Source organism: Natrix helvetica (genome assembly GCF_964273705.1).
Source record: "Natrix helvetica genome assembly, chromosome: 2".
NCBI lineage: Eukaryota > Metazoa > Chordata > Lepidosauria > Squamata > Natricidae > Natrix > Natrix helvetica.
This window is the reverse complement of record NC_138552.1, coordinates 85,431,530-85,451,590: the sequence shown is the minus strand read 5'-3', so window position 1 is coordinate 85,451,590 and position 20,061 is coordinate 85,431,530.

Below are 20,061 nucleotides of genomic sequence, written 5' to 3'. Positions count from 1 at the left end.
AACAGTTTCGTGATAAGGCAACTTTTCTAAAAAGAAGCAGCTGTTAAATGGAGACAGTGCTATGAAGAGATGAGCTCAAAGGTCCTTTTTTTTTTAAGTTAAAGAAAGGGCAAGCCCCATCAGTCATCTCCAATATTTTTTCTTTCCTCCACAATTTTTACAGAAAATGTACAGAAATACATAGAGAGAGAAAAAAAAAACTACTCCATTTTTGCAAGTGAAGAATTCCATGGACTCGGCATGAAGAAATGTTAAAAATCAGTAAGCAAAGGGAACAAAAGCCCCCAAAGCTGAAAGAATTTTATTTTATTTGTTTGTCAAACATGTACAAGATAACAGGTATAAGTATGAACATAAACATGAACAAAGGCAGTAGATACAGATAAATGGAGACAGTACGGCAGGCACAGTAAGCATGTTGGTGCGCCTGTGAACCAGCGCACTTTAAGGACCTCTTAGGAATGGAGTGAGGTCCACGGTAGACAGTTTAAGGTTGAAGATGTGAGGGTTTGAGGATGTAACAACGGAGTCGAGTAGAGCATTCCCTGTATTCACCAATCTGTTGCTGAAGTCGTATTTTCTGCAATCAAGTTTGGAGCAGTTAACTTTGAGTTTGCATTGATTGCTTGTCCATGTAGTATTGTGATTGAAGCTGAAGTAGTCGTTTACAGGTAGGACATTGTAGCAGACAATTTTAGGTCAGGCCATAAGCAGCGTAGTTCCAGGTTGTCCAAGCCCAAAATTTCAAGCCTGGTGGCATAGGGAATTCTATTGTGAGTAGAGGAGTACTCTTCTTTTGAGTACTTACCTCTGGACCCGCTCAATCGTATTAATGTCTGATATACAGTGTGGGTTCCAGGCAGATGAGCTGTATTTGAGAATTGGTCTGGCAAAGGTTTTCTATGTCTTAAATAGCAGTACAATGTTACCGGAGAAGAAGCTTCACAAAATAAGGTTAACAACTCTTAATGCTTTTTTGGCAATGCTGTTACAGTGAGCTCTGGGGCTTAGATCGTTAGAGATAAGTACTCCTAGGTCCTTAACAGAGTGAGAGTCGTCTATGAGATCGTTTCTGCCTAACTTTGGTGTGCTGATTTTTATTTTATTTTTGCCAATGTGTAGGACAGAGCATTTGTTTCTTGAAATTTGGAGTTGCCAAATTTCTTGACCAAGCCGGGAAGGGAGGGGGATAGGAGAGGAGAGGATTATTTAATAGAAGTTAAATTACTGCTTTGATTATGGTTATGACCTTTAAAGCCTTCCATGTCATAAGGCCAGGCTACATGATGAACCATCTCATCCCACTCAGACAAGCCTGCCCTACTCATACCACCAGAGGAGGCCTGCTGAGGATCCCACCGGTCAAGGTCCATGGAGATTCTCAATCTTCCAGGTCATAGTTGTCCCAAAGGTGCTTTTCCAAAAGGCTTTCTTCGGTTTTGTTTTTCCTTGAAAATGTTTCGTTTCTCATCTAAGAAGCATCTTCAGTTCTGAACTGAGGAATGTCCAGTTGCCTTTTGGAAAGCGCCATTGGTCAAGGAACTTCGACTGATGGGATCCAGGAGAAGAGCCTTCTCTGCTGTAGCTCCAGCCTTCTGGAACACCCTGCCCCCACCCCCACCCCGGGAGAGGTTTGGCCCCCATTCTCCTATTCTTCCACAAGGGCCCTGGCTCTGCCGGTTGGCTTGATGATGCACCACTGGTGGTGGTTGCTGGACTAGCCGACTGACCCCATTTTCCTCTTGCACCTCTGGCTACCCCTGTGCTTATCTTTTTAATTTCAGATTATTGTACTCCAATTGTTTATTTTTATTGTTTTATTCCTTTACTATTGGTTTTTTTTTTTTACATTTTTATCGTTTTTTCCCATTTAACTGTACACTGGCCAGAGTAGCTCCATAGCAATATGGGTGACAAATACATTTAACAAATAAATAATAATAAATAAATAAATTTTATTTATATTTTTTTAGAAATATTTTTCCACCTCCTCCTGGTTCTTCTCCTCCTCCTCCACTTTCTCCTCCTTTTCCTCCTCCCTCCTCCTTCTTCTCCTCTCTCCTTCTCTCCTCCTTCTATTTCCTCCTCTTCCTCCTCCTCCTTCTTCTCTTTCCTCCTCATCCTCCTTCTCTCCCTCCTCCTTCTCCTTCTTTTTCTTTCTCCCTCCTCCTTCTCCTCCTCCTCCCGCCTTCCCCTCCTTTTTCTTCACCCTCCTCCTCCTCCTCCTTGTCCTCTCCATTCTTTTTCACCACCCTTCCCCTCCTCCCCCTTCTCCCCCTTTTCTTCCCTCTTCTTTCTCCTCCTCCTCTTCCCCCCTCCTCTTTCTTCACCCTCGTCCTTCTCCTCCTCCTTCCTCTTTCTTCCCCTCCTTCTTCACCACCCTCCTCCATTTCCTTTTTCTCTTTCCTCCTCTTCCTCCTCCTCCTCCTCCTCCTCTCCCTTCCTCCTTCTCCTCCCCTTCCTCCTCCCCATTCTTCTTCACCACCATCCCTCCTCCTCCTTCTTCTCCTCCCACTTCTCCTTCTTCTACTCCTCCCTCCTCTTCCTCCTCCTCCTTCTTCTCTATTTTCTTCACCCTCCTCCTTCTTCTTCACCTTCCTCCTCCTCCTTATCCTACTAACTACTACTACTACTACTACTACTACTACTACTACTACTATCAGGTTAATTCCTAGATCTCAGGGTTAGTGATTTAAAAACACAGGTGTAAATTTTATTATGTCAGTCCTTAATATCTTCAAGTGTCTGATTAGCCAAAAAATTATTAAAAATAGGGCCTGGCTGCTTCTGTGCTCTAATCTCGTTCTTTTTGGATCTTTTATGAAATATTCCAAGCAGGCAGAGCCCAGCGATGAGTCTCTGGCCTCATTATGTCAGAGAAAACAATGTAGCCCGTTCACAGCTGAAAGACCACACTGCGTAGAATCAGAGGCTTCGGTGTGACAAATGGCCGAGCCAGTGCTATTCTGGGAAAAGAAAACTGCAGAGACACGTCCTGATGCTATAAATTAGGAGAAAGGCAGAGATGAAGTGGTGATGGGAAGTGGTCTAAAAGATAGTGAATAAAACCCCATTGTGGCTCCTGAAAGGAAGTAATAGCAGGCACATCACTTGTTACCTGGAACAAAGGATGCGAATGAGACGCTGAAGATGTTCCTGTGGGCAAAATTACCTTGGTCCCAAACACAATTTGGTCCAGTGCGTTTGCTTTACGTGTTTGACCATCACTTGCCAAAGGACAAACTGCAACAGCTACATAGAGGAAACAAAAGGAGATGCATGTAATTACGGATAACATGAGCCTTTGATGATCAACAAATGGTATTCAAAAAAAAAAAAAGCCAGGAGTTATGGTCTTAGTATGAGCAAGTTCGGTATGGATGGGCTAATGAACATAGAATTCTATATATTGAAAAACGTGTGTGTGTGTGTGTGTGTGTGTGTGTGTGTGTGTGTGTGTGTCTGGAATGCCTCAAGCAATTTCAACCAAACCTGGAAAATAGATGACTTGCCGTCTGGACAAAAATATTGTGGGGTGGTAAGACACCCCTAACCCCCCCCGGGGTGTGTGTTCTATTAAGATGCAGGCTGTTGCACCTTAAAATGGCTTCTACTGTACTGCCGTAAAATGGCTTCTACTGTGCAGCACAGTGGAGTTTTCATGGTAACAGCTTCACAGTACTCCACAAGGGAGCTCCTTCCAGTAAGGGAGAAAATCCAACATTAGAAATTATGTTTGGTCCGGACACTTTCCCCCTGTAAATAAATACCCGGGCAACGTCGGATTACTGGCTAGTTGGCAATAAAATAGAATGGGTATTATTAGGTTGGGGACGTTTATTTGAACCCTCTTGCATTCAGTGATGGTAGAAGAAAAGCATCAGTTAACATTAGAAAATTCCACTCCTGTTACATCCCATAGACTGTACTGTACCCACTGACTGCACCTTTGACCATAGATGCACTAATCTATGCACAAAATCTCCATGCAGAAAGCTGTGTGACTCTGTTTGATTAAAAGCTGGACCATATTTTTCACGGCTGGTGAAGAACTGGAACGTCCGAAATGAGTGGAGCCATTATTTACCTGGGGAGAGGGATCCAGGAGTTTTAAGGGATGGAATGAGTACCTTAACCACCTGCAATGCTTTAGATACACATTTTGCCCCTTCAGCATCTCAAAAAACTTTTTTTTAAAAAAAAAGGTCCAAATAATTGATTCTATGCATCCTAGAGGGTATTAGGAGCCACAAAAAAGACTGCTTGGTAATGAGGACAAATTGGGGTGAATTCAGAAGAGGGCTACCAACATAGATGAAGATTTTGGAAACTATGAGGAATAAAGTATATGCGTGTGTCCTAGGCTACGGAAAATACAACCTCAGGGAGATACCATAATATTCTTCAGATATCTGAAGTGTTGCCATGTACAAAAGGGAATGAACTTATTCTCCAATTGCCCCAAAGAACAGGACCAGAACGAGCAAGTTAAAATGACAAGGAAGTCAAGATGTCAGGAGAAACATTTTTTTTAAACAAAGTTTTATTGGTTTTCAAATATATAGGGAAGGGTAAATAGGTATACAATTTTTTTTGGCAGCTTTCATACTGCTGGTAGAGATCCCAGCATGGTACTCATTTATCTAACATTGTACAACAAATTTATAGAAGAAAACAGTAAACCAAATCTTACTCTATATTGTTAGTCTTGTGTTCCTACATGTTTCTCTTTGTCGTTTTCTAATATATCACTAACTGCTATTGTTCCAAATAATTTTATTTTTGAGATCTGAGCCTTTTCGATATTGCTTCTTCCTCCCTGTCGCCAGAGAGAGCCTCAGTGCCCCCCTCCTTCCCGTCTTGGATCTTACTGTCTTGTGTTTTACTGTCTCTTTCACTATTCCCACTCTGTTCCTCCTCTGAGAGTGGAAAATTCTTTTTAATGAAGGCCTCCGCCTCCTGGACTGTATTGATTCTGATCTTATTTCCCTCCCAGAAGATTAACATCCCCTCCAGAATCAGCCATTTAAACCAGATCCCTTTTTCATATAATTTTTTTGCTAGGGAGGAAAATTTCCTCCTTCCATCTCTTATTTTTTTCGGTATCTGTTTGAGAATGGTGATAGGAGAAACATCTTGATTGTATGCTTTATGAGCCAGCAGAACAAGGTGCTACATGAATTCAGGAGTTGTCCATCCTTGGGCGTCTTCAAATAGAGACTAGATGGTCACGAGACTCTCTAGTGGATCCTGTTACTAGATCTTAGGGCAGTGATAGCTAATCTTTTTGTCGTCTCATGCTGAAAGCATGTGCATGCACGTGCCCACAACTATAATGCAAAAATGCGCAACACCCCTGTGCGCCCTGCCTCCCTGCACATGTGTGCATGATCCATCTATGCTCCCACGACAGCCGTGTATGTGCACGCCAAGCCCCCATGCCACGTTTTGGGCCTAGCAGGCCTCCCTGCAGCCTTCTGGGACCAAAAACAGGGCATGGGGGGGGCACCACACACCCCCATGCTCTCCCCGCCCTCTGTGCATGTGTGTGTGACCCCCTTACCCTGCACATGCACATGCATCTCCCACATGCGCCCCACCCCCCTACATGTACAACAAAGACCCGAAAATCAGCTGGCTGGTGGGAGGTGCGCACGCGTATACACAGAGGAGCTGAGCTAGGGTGACGGCTAGCATGCCCGCAGAGAGGGCTCTGCATGCCACCTGTGGCACGCATGCCATAGGTTTGCCATCACAGGCTTAGGGCATCTTCCAACTCTATGATTCTCTGATTTCTAGATCTTGGAAGTTTATACACACAGGGCTCATTTCTTTCAATTACCAAATTCACAGCTGGCAGAGCAAAGTGCTGAGATCCTCAGACTATTTTCACATGTTCTTCTAGCATATTTCCCTTCTTACATGTATATTGCAATATAAATGGGGAATGCCTCCCCCTCCCGTGTTTATCCCAATGGGTTATGCTTTTTCCATTAAGAAGTTTTAACACACATTGACACAAATCAATGTTGGATAATCAAGTTAAGAGAAATCTAGACATGCTTGAAATGGAAGACATAAAGTATGAAAGAAATCTTGGATCTAACCAGCATTAATTTTTGAATTTCCAGAAACTGGAAAGACCATGAAGGATCGGGGGGGGGGGGGGGACTGTAGTTAACAATGAAGCTGGATATATTGATTTTTAATGTACTTGAAAGAAGGAACATAAAGTTTCATCAGGAGATACCTCTAGCATAAGGATAGCAAGTCTTTAATCTTTCCCAAATATCCTGAATTTGGACATTAGGTCTACCTTGATTACTCAGTTAACCCATTTTTCTAGGTATATCCACCATACCTAGAATCATAAACAAATGGGTTGGGTAATGCAACATATTGAGTCACAAAAACAGTAACAAAGCATAGCCTGTCATACAAATTAAGCAATTTGTTCAAATGCAGCCACTGTGAGATTGGTCCAGATAGAGCCAGTCTAAGAGCAATTCAGCATGGAAGTACTTGCTCTGTACTCCAACTGAATTCCATTTTGTATTCCCATGACATACTTAACCACAGCCTATGGTAATACATATTGTACAAATGCAGCCTATGCTGTTTGTTGATGTTTTAATATGTGGTACAAACCTAGAAAATTGGAGTAAGTGAGAAAACTATACATGGTGTATCACTAAGAATCGTGTTTCAGGGGTGAAATGCTACTGGTTTTCCCAAACCAGTAGTAAAAAATGCTACTGGTTCAGGCGAACCGGTATTTCCAATGATCAGCTGTGACACACAACTTATATTAGCCAGAAATCAGAATTTCCTGCTTTCTAGCTAATCTAAATCACATGGCACAGAAGATTCCCACACACACACACACACACACTGCTGTTCTATTTACCTTTGCAGGCGCGCTTGGTAGTAGGCTCTGTCCACCAGCGTGGATGTCACCACATCCATTTTTATGCTCTGCACATACACAGAAGGAAGGAAGGAAGGAAGGAAGGAAGGAAGGAAGGAAGGAAGGAAGGAAGGAAGGAAGGAAGGAAGGGCTATAGCTCTTAAATGTAGCACCTGACCACAGGTGCTACCCCTGTCATAGTTTGACCCTGTAAATGGTGAACATGTGTCCAAAGTGGCATGCAAAGCCATGTCGTCCAGCATGCCTGACCTTGCCTATTTTGTCTTCCGGGTTTCTGGCACTCATGTGTGTGTGACGATCAGCTGTCCTTCGTGCATGCAGCTGTGCCGAAAACCAGTGTCCGCATGTGCGCCAGCCAGCTGATTGTCGGCATGCGCATCCATGATAGAACCCGGACGTTCGGCTTTTCCGCACTGCATATTCCATTTCTGCATGACCTTTTGGGCATTCAGTGCCAAAAAGGTTCACCATCCCTGGTTTAACCCATTACTCATGTAGTCAGGATCATTGGATAGAAAATTGTTTGTGCAAATGTGCGACTCTCAGCAAAAAAAAAGTAATCATGTATTTTCCCCCCACAGATTGCCTTTTTTTATAAGAATATGTGTGGGCAGGAGTCATTGCTAGTCATTCTAAAATGGAGACAGAACTCTATAATGATTTTGATAAAAATGGTTTTGAAATAATACAGCACACTCTAAAGAGGCCAAATAGTCTGTGATTATCAAAGTCTGCTCTTTGACTTTTTTTTTTTTAAAAAAAATCTATGTCTCTGCTGTTATGTCAGTCCATTTTCCACAAGAACTATCCTAGAGTCAAGAAAGCTGCAAAGCAGTAACAGAAAATTGCATGGTTTCCACTTCACCAACCTTGGAGATGAAAGCTAAATATTGTTTTTGCGAATCATCTTGTATAAACTTGCAATCACAAAAAACATATTCTGCCCAAATATTATGCCTTTTTATGTTAATCTTAGGTTCCCATCTTTAAATGCTAGGAAATTGCTTATTTCCAGTTTATAAATGTAAAAAAATAATAACAACAACTCTAACACATAAAATTATGTTTGTGTGCTCAGGCTGCCTGGCGCGAATTTACATCAGCCCTGGCTAAACCTCAAGGAATAAGAATGAGAACTTGGATACCCATTAGCCCATACTACCTTCCAGTGGTTAATCTAAAGGAAGAGATGCGGCCCCTACATGTTCCATCGGAGGGCAGTCAGGGCTAATTGTTCTGACTTAGGCTTCCCAAAAGCATGAAACCAACTCCTCATCCCGATAAAACCCCTTTTATTTAGGTGAAAGGGAATTCCTCTCCAGCAAAGTCCCGGCCAACAGTCTTTCAAGAGATTTCACAACTACAGACCTTTATCAGGCGTGGAGAGCTTCCAGGCCGACATTTTCCAAATGCCACACTATAGCAGACAATACTTGGAAAGAAGTCAGGAACAGATCTTCACTCTAATGAATTGAACTAATTGTCTCTTGAAAACTCCCCTCCCCTTTCACTCCTCTTTATTCCCTATGAGATTGGTCATTCACCGTCCACCTGTGACTTTACTCCCGAGTTGACCCTTGTTCTTTATCTGTTCCTTTCTCCTGGCAGCTCTGAGAATGCGCACACTAGGCTCCAGCTGTTCTTCAGCCTCAGCCTCCAGCACACATGGTCCCATTCTCCGCCTTCCTGAGTGAACATTAAGGGGACCGTGGAGTGCGCTGATCCGCGAACCATTGCTTCCTCCGCCGGCGCCAGTCCCTTCCCCCCCCCACTCCTTCAAGGTCTCCCACCAACCCAAAGCCCGATCCCCAGCTCCCTCGGGCAAGGCTTGAGTGGGGTGAATGGGAAAGCAACGAAAGGGGCTGCGCTTTCACCACGCTCAAGCCTTGCTGCCTGCAGCCACCACCCGGCCTCGCTGCCCCTTTCGTTGCTTTCCCGCCCGCCCTCGCTGCCCCTTTCGTTGCTTTCCCATGCAGGCAGCAAGGCTTGAGCGGGGTGAAAGCGCAGCCCCTTTAATTGCTTTCCCATTCAAGCCGCTGCGCTTTCGTGCCTTTGTCCTCCGGCAGCGCCGACATTTCTGCCTCCACCCTCCGCAGCTCCCGGGCGTGCCCGGACAGAGGTAGCCAGAATGGCACCAAGGCAGTCCGGCGGGCGAGCGACCAAGGATCAGGCTGCCTCGCTCGCTCTTTCGTCCGGCCGGATGTAGCCACAGCGACGCCGAGGCGGTCCGGGCGGACGAAAGAGCGAGCGAGGCAGCCTGATCCTCGGTCGCTTGCCCGCCGGACTGCCTCGGTGCCATTCTGGCTACCTCCATCCGGGCGCACCCGGGAGCTGCGGAGGGTGGAGGCAGAAATGTTGTCAGCGCTCCCGATGTCAAAGTCGCTTTCGTGCCTTCATCATCTGGAAGCGCCGACATTTCTGCCTCCGCAGCTCCCGGGCGCACCGGGATTATTTACTATTATTTCATGAATAGAGGTGAGGCCCTGCCTCCCCTGCCTCCCCTAAAAGCACGTCCCTGTCTGCCCCACTGATGTCCAACTCCAAAGGCAGCTGATAACTGTCAGATGGCCCTGGCCCCTTCTCTGCCCTTGACGCAGAGTCCTCATCAGATTCTTCTCCAGACTCCAGGATTGGCTCATGCTTCTCCCCAACCTCCTTACTGTCTGAATCTGCTTCCATATCCGCTGACCACTGGCAGGCCACAACACTAATAATATTAGAAGGGGTGCATCTCTCTTCAACTGGCTTCTTGCTAATACAACTAACAAAGGTTTAGCTTTCTATATAAAAAGAATGGAAAAGAGATGGAATCTGCTGTGCCAAAGCATGACATGCTTATTATGGGCAAATCCATGCAAGCAGAACACACATTCCTATTGGGTATAGTTAAGTTGTGATTTTCCTCCAAAAGACTCCTGCTCCTGTTTTATTTCCCCAATACCTCTAGAAGCTGGAGGATCTTGGCTAAAATTTGGTTTCTAATCGCCATTCAGCAGGCTAGACATTACTCCACCCAAGCTGAGTTCAACCAGGACTCTCCAGAGACTAAGGCACAGGAGAGATTAGAGATCCAATAGGGTTTTACTGATGAAAATCGCCACTCCCAAAGTGCTATTTTGAAGGCTATGAGTTTCTAGAGGAGGAGGGAAGGTTGGGGGGAGAAGAAGCAAAGCAGCAAGTGGTGCAGAGAAAGACCTCATTTTCTTGAGTGGCCTATTTTGAAAATGTTTTGCGCTGTCTGACATGGCATTCCTGATTATGTCAACAGACTGATTATCTTCCAGACTAGACATTCTTATCATGTTTTCCCAGTTTTCTGTCTGGAAAATAGGCCAAAAAAAAGAGGCTCTGAATTCAGAAATGGTTTGGCATTTGCATGGCATTTACATAATTTAGCTTGACTTGATAACAAGAGCTCAAAATACTATATGTGCAGGTATCCCTACTCTTGTCCCCACTACAATAACCTTGCAAGATGGATGGGCTGCCAGGGATGGGCTGTCCCATAGCACTTGAGGAGCTCCACAATCAAAAGGGGATTCATGTTCAAGTCTCCATAAGGCAAGTTCAACATCCTAAACTCAAATCTTCATGTTTGTCATGTCCTGTCAATGGATGGGTCATAGAAAGTTTAGAAGGACATGTGTAGGCTGCCAAAGAGAAACGGCAAGCCGGGCTCAGGATGTTTGTGGGAAAGTATGATTTATGATTGTAAAGTCTCATAATTCAACCTTAATCAAGAAAACCCATTAAAAATCTACTAGGAAAAAATCATATTCATTTTAACCTTGGATGAAGCCAACTTTGTAACCATCTTTTACTTTTAATAGCCTCCATATTTTTTTTCTTTTAAATAATGTCTCAAAAGCTTATTTCTTTTCCCAAGAATTCCTTCATAACTATAACAAACTCTTTTGTAAATCCAAAGTAATAAAATTATCCAAGTAACTTTTCTGAGTTAAAATCCAAATATCCAAATATCCAAAATCCACATATGTTCTGGATTATTATTTGTGTGTCCCTTTTAACTATTAAAACCTCAGCTGGTTTCATTCAGGGATGTGCGGTCACGGGAGGCAGAGGAGGGAGAGCCTCACCTCTCTTCATGAAATAATAGTATATAATATTATATATATATAATATACATCCGTCCGGCTGCGCCCGGGACTGTCGCTTTCGTGCCTTCGTCATCCGGCAGCGCCGACAACATTTCTGCCTCCGCCCTCCGCAGCTCCCGGGCGTGGCCGGACGGATGTAGCCACAGCGACGCCGAGGCGGTCCAGGCGGATGAAAGAGCGAGCGAGGCAGCCTGATCCTCGGTCGCTCACCCGCCGGACTGCCTTGGCGCCATTCTGGCTACCTCCGTCCGTGCGGGCCCGGGAGCTGCGGAGGGCGGAGGCAGAAATGTCAGCGCTCCCAGATGACGAAGGCACGAAAGCGACTGGGGAACTATGAGAACCTTCCTGCCTCTGCTGGATTTCGCACGCTCCTTAAGGAGTGCGCAAAGTCCAGCAGAGGCAGGAAGGTTCTCGTCGTTCCCCAGTCGCTTTCGAGGACTGTGGAGCGCGAGCCGGTGGAGCACGCTCAGGAAGGCGGGGAATGGGATCATGTGTGCTGGAGGCTGAGGTAGCCTGAGCCTCCAGCACACGTGGTCCCATTCCCCACCTTCCTGATGACGTCAGCAGCCTTACCAGCCATAAACCTCACCGCACATCACTGGTTTCATTTGTAGGTCATGTGTAATATCTTTGTCAGCATAGTTCTTGTAACCTGCAAATTTTAAATCCATATTTTAAAAAAGCCTGGTTTCCAGTTATATCCTCTTCTATCTCTTCCTTTGAGGCCATTTTAGAAGTATATTGCAGAAAAAAAGAGAAAGTTATAAAACAGAGAAAGTTCTGGGTACATCGTTGTCAAATTTCTTTGAATTCTTCCAAAGTTAAAATACTTTTCTCCATTCTGTATTAGTGAGCCTTCTCCTTTAATTATAATCTTCGATTCTTTCTGGTTGCCTCTAGTAACCAACCTTCAAGGTCTGCTCTTATCATGTTTTTCTCTCATCCAGAACATTTTCCGAGAAATATATTTCTTACACTTAAATTCAAAATCTTCATATATATTTTAATAAGATTTTAAACAAGCTGCAGGAAGTATCCTTGTAATTATTTCAAAATCTTATTGCCAGTCAATGTGGCCCCTTAGTTCGTTTAAAAACTTTCCCAAATCAACATTCAAATCACCATTTTGCTGCTTACTTCCAAATATAAACATTTTCAAATGTTAAACTTACAACAAAACTTCTTTCGCTGTGGCTTGAAAGAAAATTACCCAGCTGTAATAAAAAGTTGTCCTTCTGAAGGTTCTTAATATCTAAAAAGCAACTTACATGTTTAATAAAACTGACTAAGGAAGGAGGTGGGCAAATCCAGTCTCCCTTGTAGACTGAACTGTGTGCGGTTTTGGCAAAGCTAACTCTCCAGAAGGCCAGTGCTCTGAAACACAATAGAGACCATTAAGTTTAAGGTCTCCTCACAGGGAACATCTCTATGCAGCTCTGTGGGTGATCTCAAGTCCTCCCCTTTATCCGGAGAGGAAGTCAAGGCATGGATTAATTCACCAACTTTTTCGGTCAGTCATCGGCTCTGCTCCTAACGGAGCTGAGGAACTGTTGCTTCCTCAGAAGTCTAAGGTGAGCCTTTTGATGCTTCCAGAACTTGGTTAGTGAATCCCTATTTTAGGTTCTATCCCCTTACATAAAACAGCCTTAAAATGGCAGCTTCTTCATCTGGATGGAATTCACTCTCAAACCTGTCCACGTGTTTATATTGCCTTGGTACTCAAATTTAATGGACTAGAAATGAATGGCAGCATGGAGGTTATAATCACTGCCTAGTCTTGGGATCTTAAATTAGAAGAATCTGAGATATCTTAATCCCGTGGCAACTCGGTGGCATTTCTAGGTCTGAGTTTGGTCATGATGCTTCGGTTCCCTGTTGGCATTTGTTCTTACCTAGGCTTCCCCAAAATGCACGAGCAGAATCCTGGTACCGACAAAGCCCTTTTTATTAAATGAATGTGAATTTCTCTCATTCCCAGTCAGTAAGACCTGGCAAACAGTCTTTCAAAGGAATATTTATGACTACAGACCTTATCTATCTTGGAAAGCTGCCATGTAAATATTTTCCAAATGAGGTGCTGTGCAAGGAAAGACTGGGCACAGAGTCTCTGAGATTCATGGACAGATCTTCACACTCCTGAAACGAATGAACGAATTGTTTCCTGCAAAAGCCCACTCCCCTTTCGCTCCTCTTTTATTTTGTATGGGAGAGGCCAATCACCTTCCACCTGTAACTTTACTCCCAAGTCTATTCTGATTTCTGAGTTGTTCTTTTCTTCTGGAGCTCTGAGCATGTGCACACTGAGAAGAGGCTCTAGCTGTTCCTCTGCCTCACTGCTGTCTAGCTCTGTAGGCACTTGATCACTGCTAGATGGCCTCGGCCCCATCCCTGCCTCCAACACAGAGCCCTCGTCCGAGCCTTCCCCAGCCTCCAGGACTGGGCCATGCTCCTCCCAAACCTCCTCACTCTCCAACTCTGCTGCCAGCTCTGCTGGCCGCTGGTGGGCCACAACAGCATTAATATTTCCTTCAATCACCAGCATTTCCTTAGGTCAGCACTATTACTGAAATCTGGAGCCGCGACAACATCACTTATTGATATATACGACAGCAGAAAAATAAACTACATACCAGTGAACATCAAATGTGAGGATTTAGAAGATCTGAATATATAGCAGAGGCATGAACCCAGAAAATCTCTTTATTTAAGAACTCTGTGCCCTACCAGGCTAATTTACAACAGTAAAATAGTAAAATAAAGCAAAAGTCCTATATTAATAAAATGTAAATAATGCATACCAAAATAACTTTGGGGAGCTGAACAGACTGCAGACTATTCTCAAGTATGTGTTAGACCAGTGATGGCGAACCTATGGCACGTGTGCCACAAGTGGCACGCGGAGCCATTTGTCAGGGCACGCAAGGCGCTGCCCTGTCAGCTGGCCAGTGCGCATGCGCGCGCTGGCCAGCTGAGTTCACCTTTTTAAAAGCTATTTTTCACCTTCCCCAGGCTCCAGAGGCTTTATAGGAGCCTGGGGAGGGCGAAAAGAGCCTCCCCCGCCCCCCCGGAGGCTTCAGGAACCGTCCCTAAAGCCTTCGGAACGCTTAAAACCACCCTCCGATCAAACTGGAAGTGACTTCCGGGTTGCTCAGAGGGTGGTTTTAAGCGTTCCAAAGCCTTCAGGGAAGCCTCGGACGGTCCCTGATGCCTTCGGAACGCTTAAAACCACCCTCCCAGCAAACCGGAAGTCACTTCCGGTTTGCTCGGAGGGTGGTTTTAAGCGCTCCGAAGGCTTTAGGGAAGCCTCCGGACAGTCCCTGAAGCCTCTGGAGGGCTCCGCGGCGGCGGAGGAGGCTCTTTTCGCCCTCCCCAGGCTCCTATAAAGTCCCTGGAGCCTGGGGAGGGCGAAAAAAACATGTAAAAATGGGGGGGTCGTGCGTAGTGCGTGCATGTGCACTGGGGGGTCGCGAGTTGCATTATGGGTGCAGCACGCCCGCACACGACCCCCCTGCGCTCCCCCCACTTGTGGCACGCGAGCCAAAAAAGGTTCGCCATCACTGTGTTAGACGCTCCTAAATGATGACACCTAAGAACCATCCCCACCAACCCACCACCCAATCATTTTGACATCATTGGCATTAGGAACAGACATCTATGTTTCTATGCAAATTACAGATAATTTAGATGAGATTAGATTTAATCCAGATTAAAGCCGCAGGGGCTAGCAAAAGGTTTAAGAAGGACATTCTAATCCCTGTACTGGAGTGTCATATCTTCTCCTTCTTGTCAATGGAACAGTTCACATTCTTAAAACAATTAGTGGTTAAAAATTGAAATAGCAGAGTACAGTAAGCATACATCATATCATTCGTAAGCAATTAATACACAGCGGTGGTGTGTCTTCTATTTTGCTTTGCAGTTACAGCTGAATTCCATTGTTCCCTCATTAATATTGTGTTTCTCATGTTTTCACTTGCCTCATTTTCTACGGTTATTGCTTGTCAGGGGGAAAAAACGCCTGATATCTGAGATCAATGGACCGTGGCTGATTCCCTTCCGCATATCTTTTGAGATATTGAGAAAAATAAAAGTCTTTAAAAGTATTCTAATTAATAAACAAACTTTAATAATAAAATAAAAAAAAGTAAATGAAACAGAAATAACTAATGGTTACATTTTGATAATGAAAGCTACGTCTGCCAAGTTGGCAGCCGAACAAAGAAGAAGGAATTTTGGAATGTGTAACCGCATGCGCAATAAATCACTTTCAGATAAGAACTTTTTGTTTTATGACCTGCGCAATAAAGCTTTCTTAGTTTAACTCTTGAATGTCAGTTCATGCCTAGCAAACTTTTTAACATCGTGACATTGCTGGATCCTAATGACCCAGGATGAAACAACCTAGTTTGTCATTGCTGACACAAGACCATTGCTACACATCTGCCCCTCAATAAAAAAGACAGATGTTACTTCATTAGCATTGCACGTTTATGAGTATCTTAACTTATTCTTCTGCCTGAAATTTCTTGTTTGCAGATTTCCTCTGGATTTCTTCAGTGGTGGGATTCAATTTTTTTTACTGTGGGCGTGGCGTGGCTTGGCAGGCATGTAAGGGGAAGGGTACTGTAAAATCTCTATTTCCACCTCACTTCAGGGCAAGGATACTGTAAAATCCCCATTCCCTCCCCACCCCACTAATCTACTTTCCAGCTCCATTTTCTTGGGCAGGACAACAAAGAAGACTCAGCCGATCAGCTGGGACGCAGGAGGCAGCGAATAGATTGGCGGAACCAGACTGAGGTGGTATTTGCCAGTTCTCTGAACTACTCAAAATTTCCGGTCCTGGTTCACCAGGACTGGTCAGAACTGGATGAATACCACCTCTGGATTTCTTCTGCTGTTTCCCTTAACAACAAAGTAAACTAACTTTTAGCTAGGAGCCAAAAGAGAAAAAAGAATCAGCATGATTAAGAGAGGCCCAAAATTCATGTGGTGTACATATTTGTCCCTTTTTTAAAAAAAAAACCCTTTAAAAAGGAAAACAAAAAAAACAAGTGTGATGAGGACCATGTATGCTCCAAAACCATGGGCTGCTGAGAACCACTTCAGGAAGAAAATTTGGAATCCAGGTGGAATGCCTGCCTGGATAACACAAATGAACTCAAGAACTACCAGGGTAAAAGGGCCAGGTGACATTTTGTTTTTAATCTTTTGGAACATTGGTAAGTTTCAGCATTTGGAGGAGAAGGAGGAATTGACACAAAGTTAAGTAAGAAATGTAGTGATATTCAGAACATCAGCCAAAGAAGGGCTGATTGAGTCAGACAGTTTTCCTTAACTGTCTTTGCTATTCATGCCAGATAGTCATATATCTTTTTTTAAAAAAAAATTTTTTTATTTTCAAAACAAACACAACACATAAAATCCAGCAGATGACAAACAGGAAATGAGTAGGATAGTAAGGCGATAGGTAGAAGTAGGGAAAAGTAAGAATACCTAGCAATGGGTCATAAACCACTCAAAAACTGCGTAACAGCAACACTGAAAAGGTAAAAAAAAGAGAGATTACTCCAGTTTCAGGCAAAACCATCTCTGAACCAAACACACAGACACACACGTAAGAAAAAAAGATCAGCTTTCAAATATAATTGCAATCAGAACTGATTCTGAACTGGCACAAGTTGTGTAGAAATCACATTGATCAATATAGCATCTATAAAGCTGCAGCCTTTTGGGAAATTGGATGGTCTTGGGAAGGAGATCCCTCTTCTCCCGGATGTGGTGGGATGACCCTGGAAGGATTAGTTCTGCAACTTACGTGTAGCAATGTAGATTGGGTTCAATTTGCATTTTATTAAGAATTTATGTAGCTCGATTATTTAAAATAATCTAAGAACATTGAAAATTCTTTTTTTTAAATATTTTTTTAATTTTTAATTTTCAAAACAAACACAACACATCTTTCTTTACATACTGTAGAAAGTGTATCAGTTGGTTACAAAAAGGCTTTCGTGCATCTCTTCCACAGTCAACAAACATAATTCATATTAACTCAAGTATTTTAACTCAGATATTTATACATGTTACTATCTTCATACCTCCATTTTCATTTGACTATAATTGTTTAAATGTCCTTCATCATAAAATATACCAAGATTTAATACATAACCACATACTGGCATTTCATTTACTATTTCTAAAATCCTCCAATAACACTGGATCCTTATACCCTATTCTAGCTAAACATCCATAATATTTAATAACAAAGTTTTCTAATCCTCCTTTCCAAAACACTGTTTATAGTTTACATTGAGTTTCCTTATGTTGTACCCATACCTGTATATACGTTGTTATCATTATCCCTCCTTTATTTAACTATATTCTGCATCATAACATTTTCCCCCTAATAATCAAGACTTAACTGTATCTAACTTAGTTCTTTTTTATTAACCTTTATATATAATCCAAAAGGATTTCTAATCTTCCTTTCATGGGTACCATTCAATATTCATATCCAATTATTACTTATCATAACATTACACATTGTATACATTATTATCATTATCAATTATTTATTTAACTATATCTATTGTCACTAAATTTCACTAAGTTTAACTAGTTTTAAATTATACTCTTCCATCTATCAACCTGTATCTTTCCAGTAGCAAAACAGTCTCATATCTTCTGCCATTTGTGGTGTCAGTCCTGTAATCATCTCCTTAATCAAATTTGTATGGACTCCTCTTAGCAACTCCTTGCTTATAAAAACTCTCATGTAATTTCGATGCCCTTCTTCTGTTTCCTTAATCAGCTTATCTTTGATTGTCGGTAATGTTATCAATGATGTTGCTAATAAAATTTCTCTTTAAATCCATAAATTATTTTGTTTTTTCTTCTTCTGTGTCTTGCCATCTAGGGTAGATTTCCCCTCCATTTAATTCCTCTTTCAGTATTCCACTCTTTCCATTTTCAGAGACAAACCAATCACCATAAATATCAGCAAATTTTATTTCTTTATACTCATTTTCCTCTTCGATTTTTAGCATTCTAACCACCACTTTTTCCCCTTGATAAACATCTCCAACTTCATCATATTTTATTGTTAAATGCTCTAAGTCTTCCAACTTCTTCTCTATCCTCTCATATGTGTTTGATAATTTCTGTATTTCTAAGAATATCTTTTGCAGATATTCTTTTGTTTCTTTCTGCTGTTGAAATTGTGCCATTATCTCCAGCTAACAAACACTGCTGCTCTAGCTTGGAAGGTTTTAACAAGATTAAGCATAGATTCACAATAAAGTTTTCACTTTTCTCTGGTTAGAGATATACTTCAAAGGGACATCTGTATGCTTTTCTTCTTATCACTCTTTATAAACAAGCAGTGAGATCTTGGAGTGCCAAGCCAGGATAATCAGTGAGAAAAGTAAGAGTGTTTCATTTCCAATACACAAACCTCCAGCCTCCGAGTAGCAGTGTTATTGTTGCAATTTTCTTTGTTTCTTTTTGTATCTTTTTTGTATTTCAAAAAAAAGGTCGATTCTTGAATGAGTTAAAAGAACACCCACAGTAATGAAAGAGGAGAATTTTAGTCCATAGGTTACAAAGAATAATAAAGAAAAAAATAGAAGAAGTCTATTTTGCGATGTCCCTGAGATCAGCAAGACGTATTCTTCCTGTTCACCATCTCTGCGGGACGGTTTAGGTCCGATTGGACCACCCAGCAGCAAAAGTATTGGCTGCGGTCTCGGACCATCGAGACCGCACGTCCGTATCGTTGCGACGTTAGCTCATCCTCCTGGTAAGTTTCAGTATTTGGAGGAGAAGGAGGAATTGACACAAAGTTAAATTAGCAATGTAGTGATATTCAGAACATCAGCGAAAGAAGGGCCGATTGAGTCAGACAGTTTTCCTTAACTGTCTTTGCTATTCATGCCAGATAGTCATATATCTGATTAAAAATTCAGAAGCAGTACAAAAAAATTCTCTGAGAAGGGTGAGCCGCACTGCTTTTTCCTGGAAGCTTATTTGAAATTATTAAATGGTAGAGAGAGTTAAATCCAGTAGGCCTGATGTTACTAAGTTTTATTTTATTGAGAAAATGCATTCCTAGTGCAACAGTCCCAAAGAAAGATACATTCCTTATTTGTTGTGATGATGTGAAGGAAACAAATGCTGTTCCTAAATATGCCATCTTCGAAACTCTAGAGTAGGGCGAGGGGAAAACAGGGGCAGCTCTAAGACTAAAAGTGAGCTAGGGGTAACCAATTGTTGAAAGTAAAATCTGGTCCAGTTCCAAGCCAGGAGAAAGACGCTGGAAAAAATTGGAAGCAGGCTGCAGGAAAGGAGGTCTCCATTTATTTGATAGCCCAAAACAACAGTGACAGCAACATGTTTCTGGGGTGGTGACAGCCTGCCATGGTGAGTAGAGTGGTTTTTATACCCTCTTGGACTTTTGAGATTGAGATGCCTAGTAGGGTTATTTGATTAGATTTATAATGTGCCTTTCTGCATTCTAATTGTCCCTATTTGATTTTCTGGGTGGTGCTCAGGATAAAGCTAGCCTTGGGGGACGGTGGGGAATGTGTGGCTTTGTATTTTCTGACTTAATCCTGTCAATTCCGCCTGTCTCAGTCTTCTAACTGGGGATACTTGAGTCCATTCTGGCTGGGAGGCAGGGATTGCTTTACCTTCTGTGGATGGTTTTTCTTTGCCTTCCCTGGGGTCATGGAAATAAAGGGAGGTGGGGAGGTCTTATGATTCTTCCTACATTAGACACTCAAACCAGAAGTGAGATCCATAAAATATGTAGAAATCCCCACCCCCCGTTTTTGAAACCAAAAACACACACTATTCCTTTTCTCAATCCATTGCACTGTGAGGGCCATACCAAACGGAGACCACTCTCCTGTGTCCCCACAAGGGCATAAAATGTCATAAAAGTGAAGCAGCCCCACTAGGACTGTAGGGTGAGTACCTCCCAATAGAGCACACCTCTTGAATTCCCACTTCCTGCCC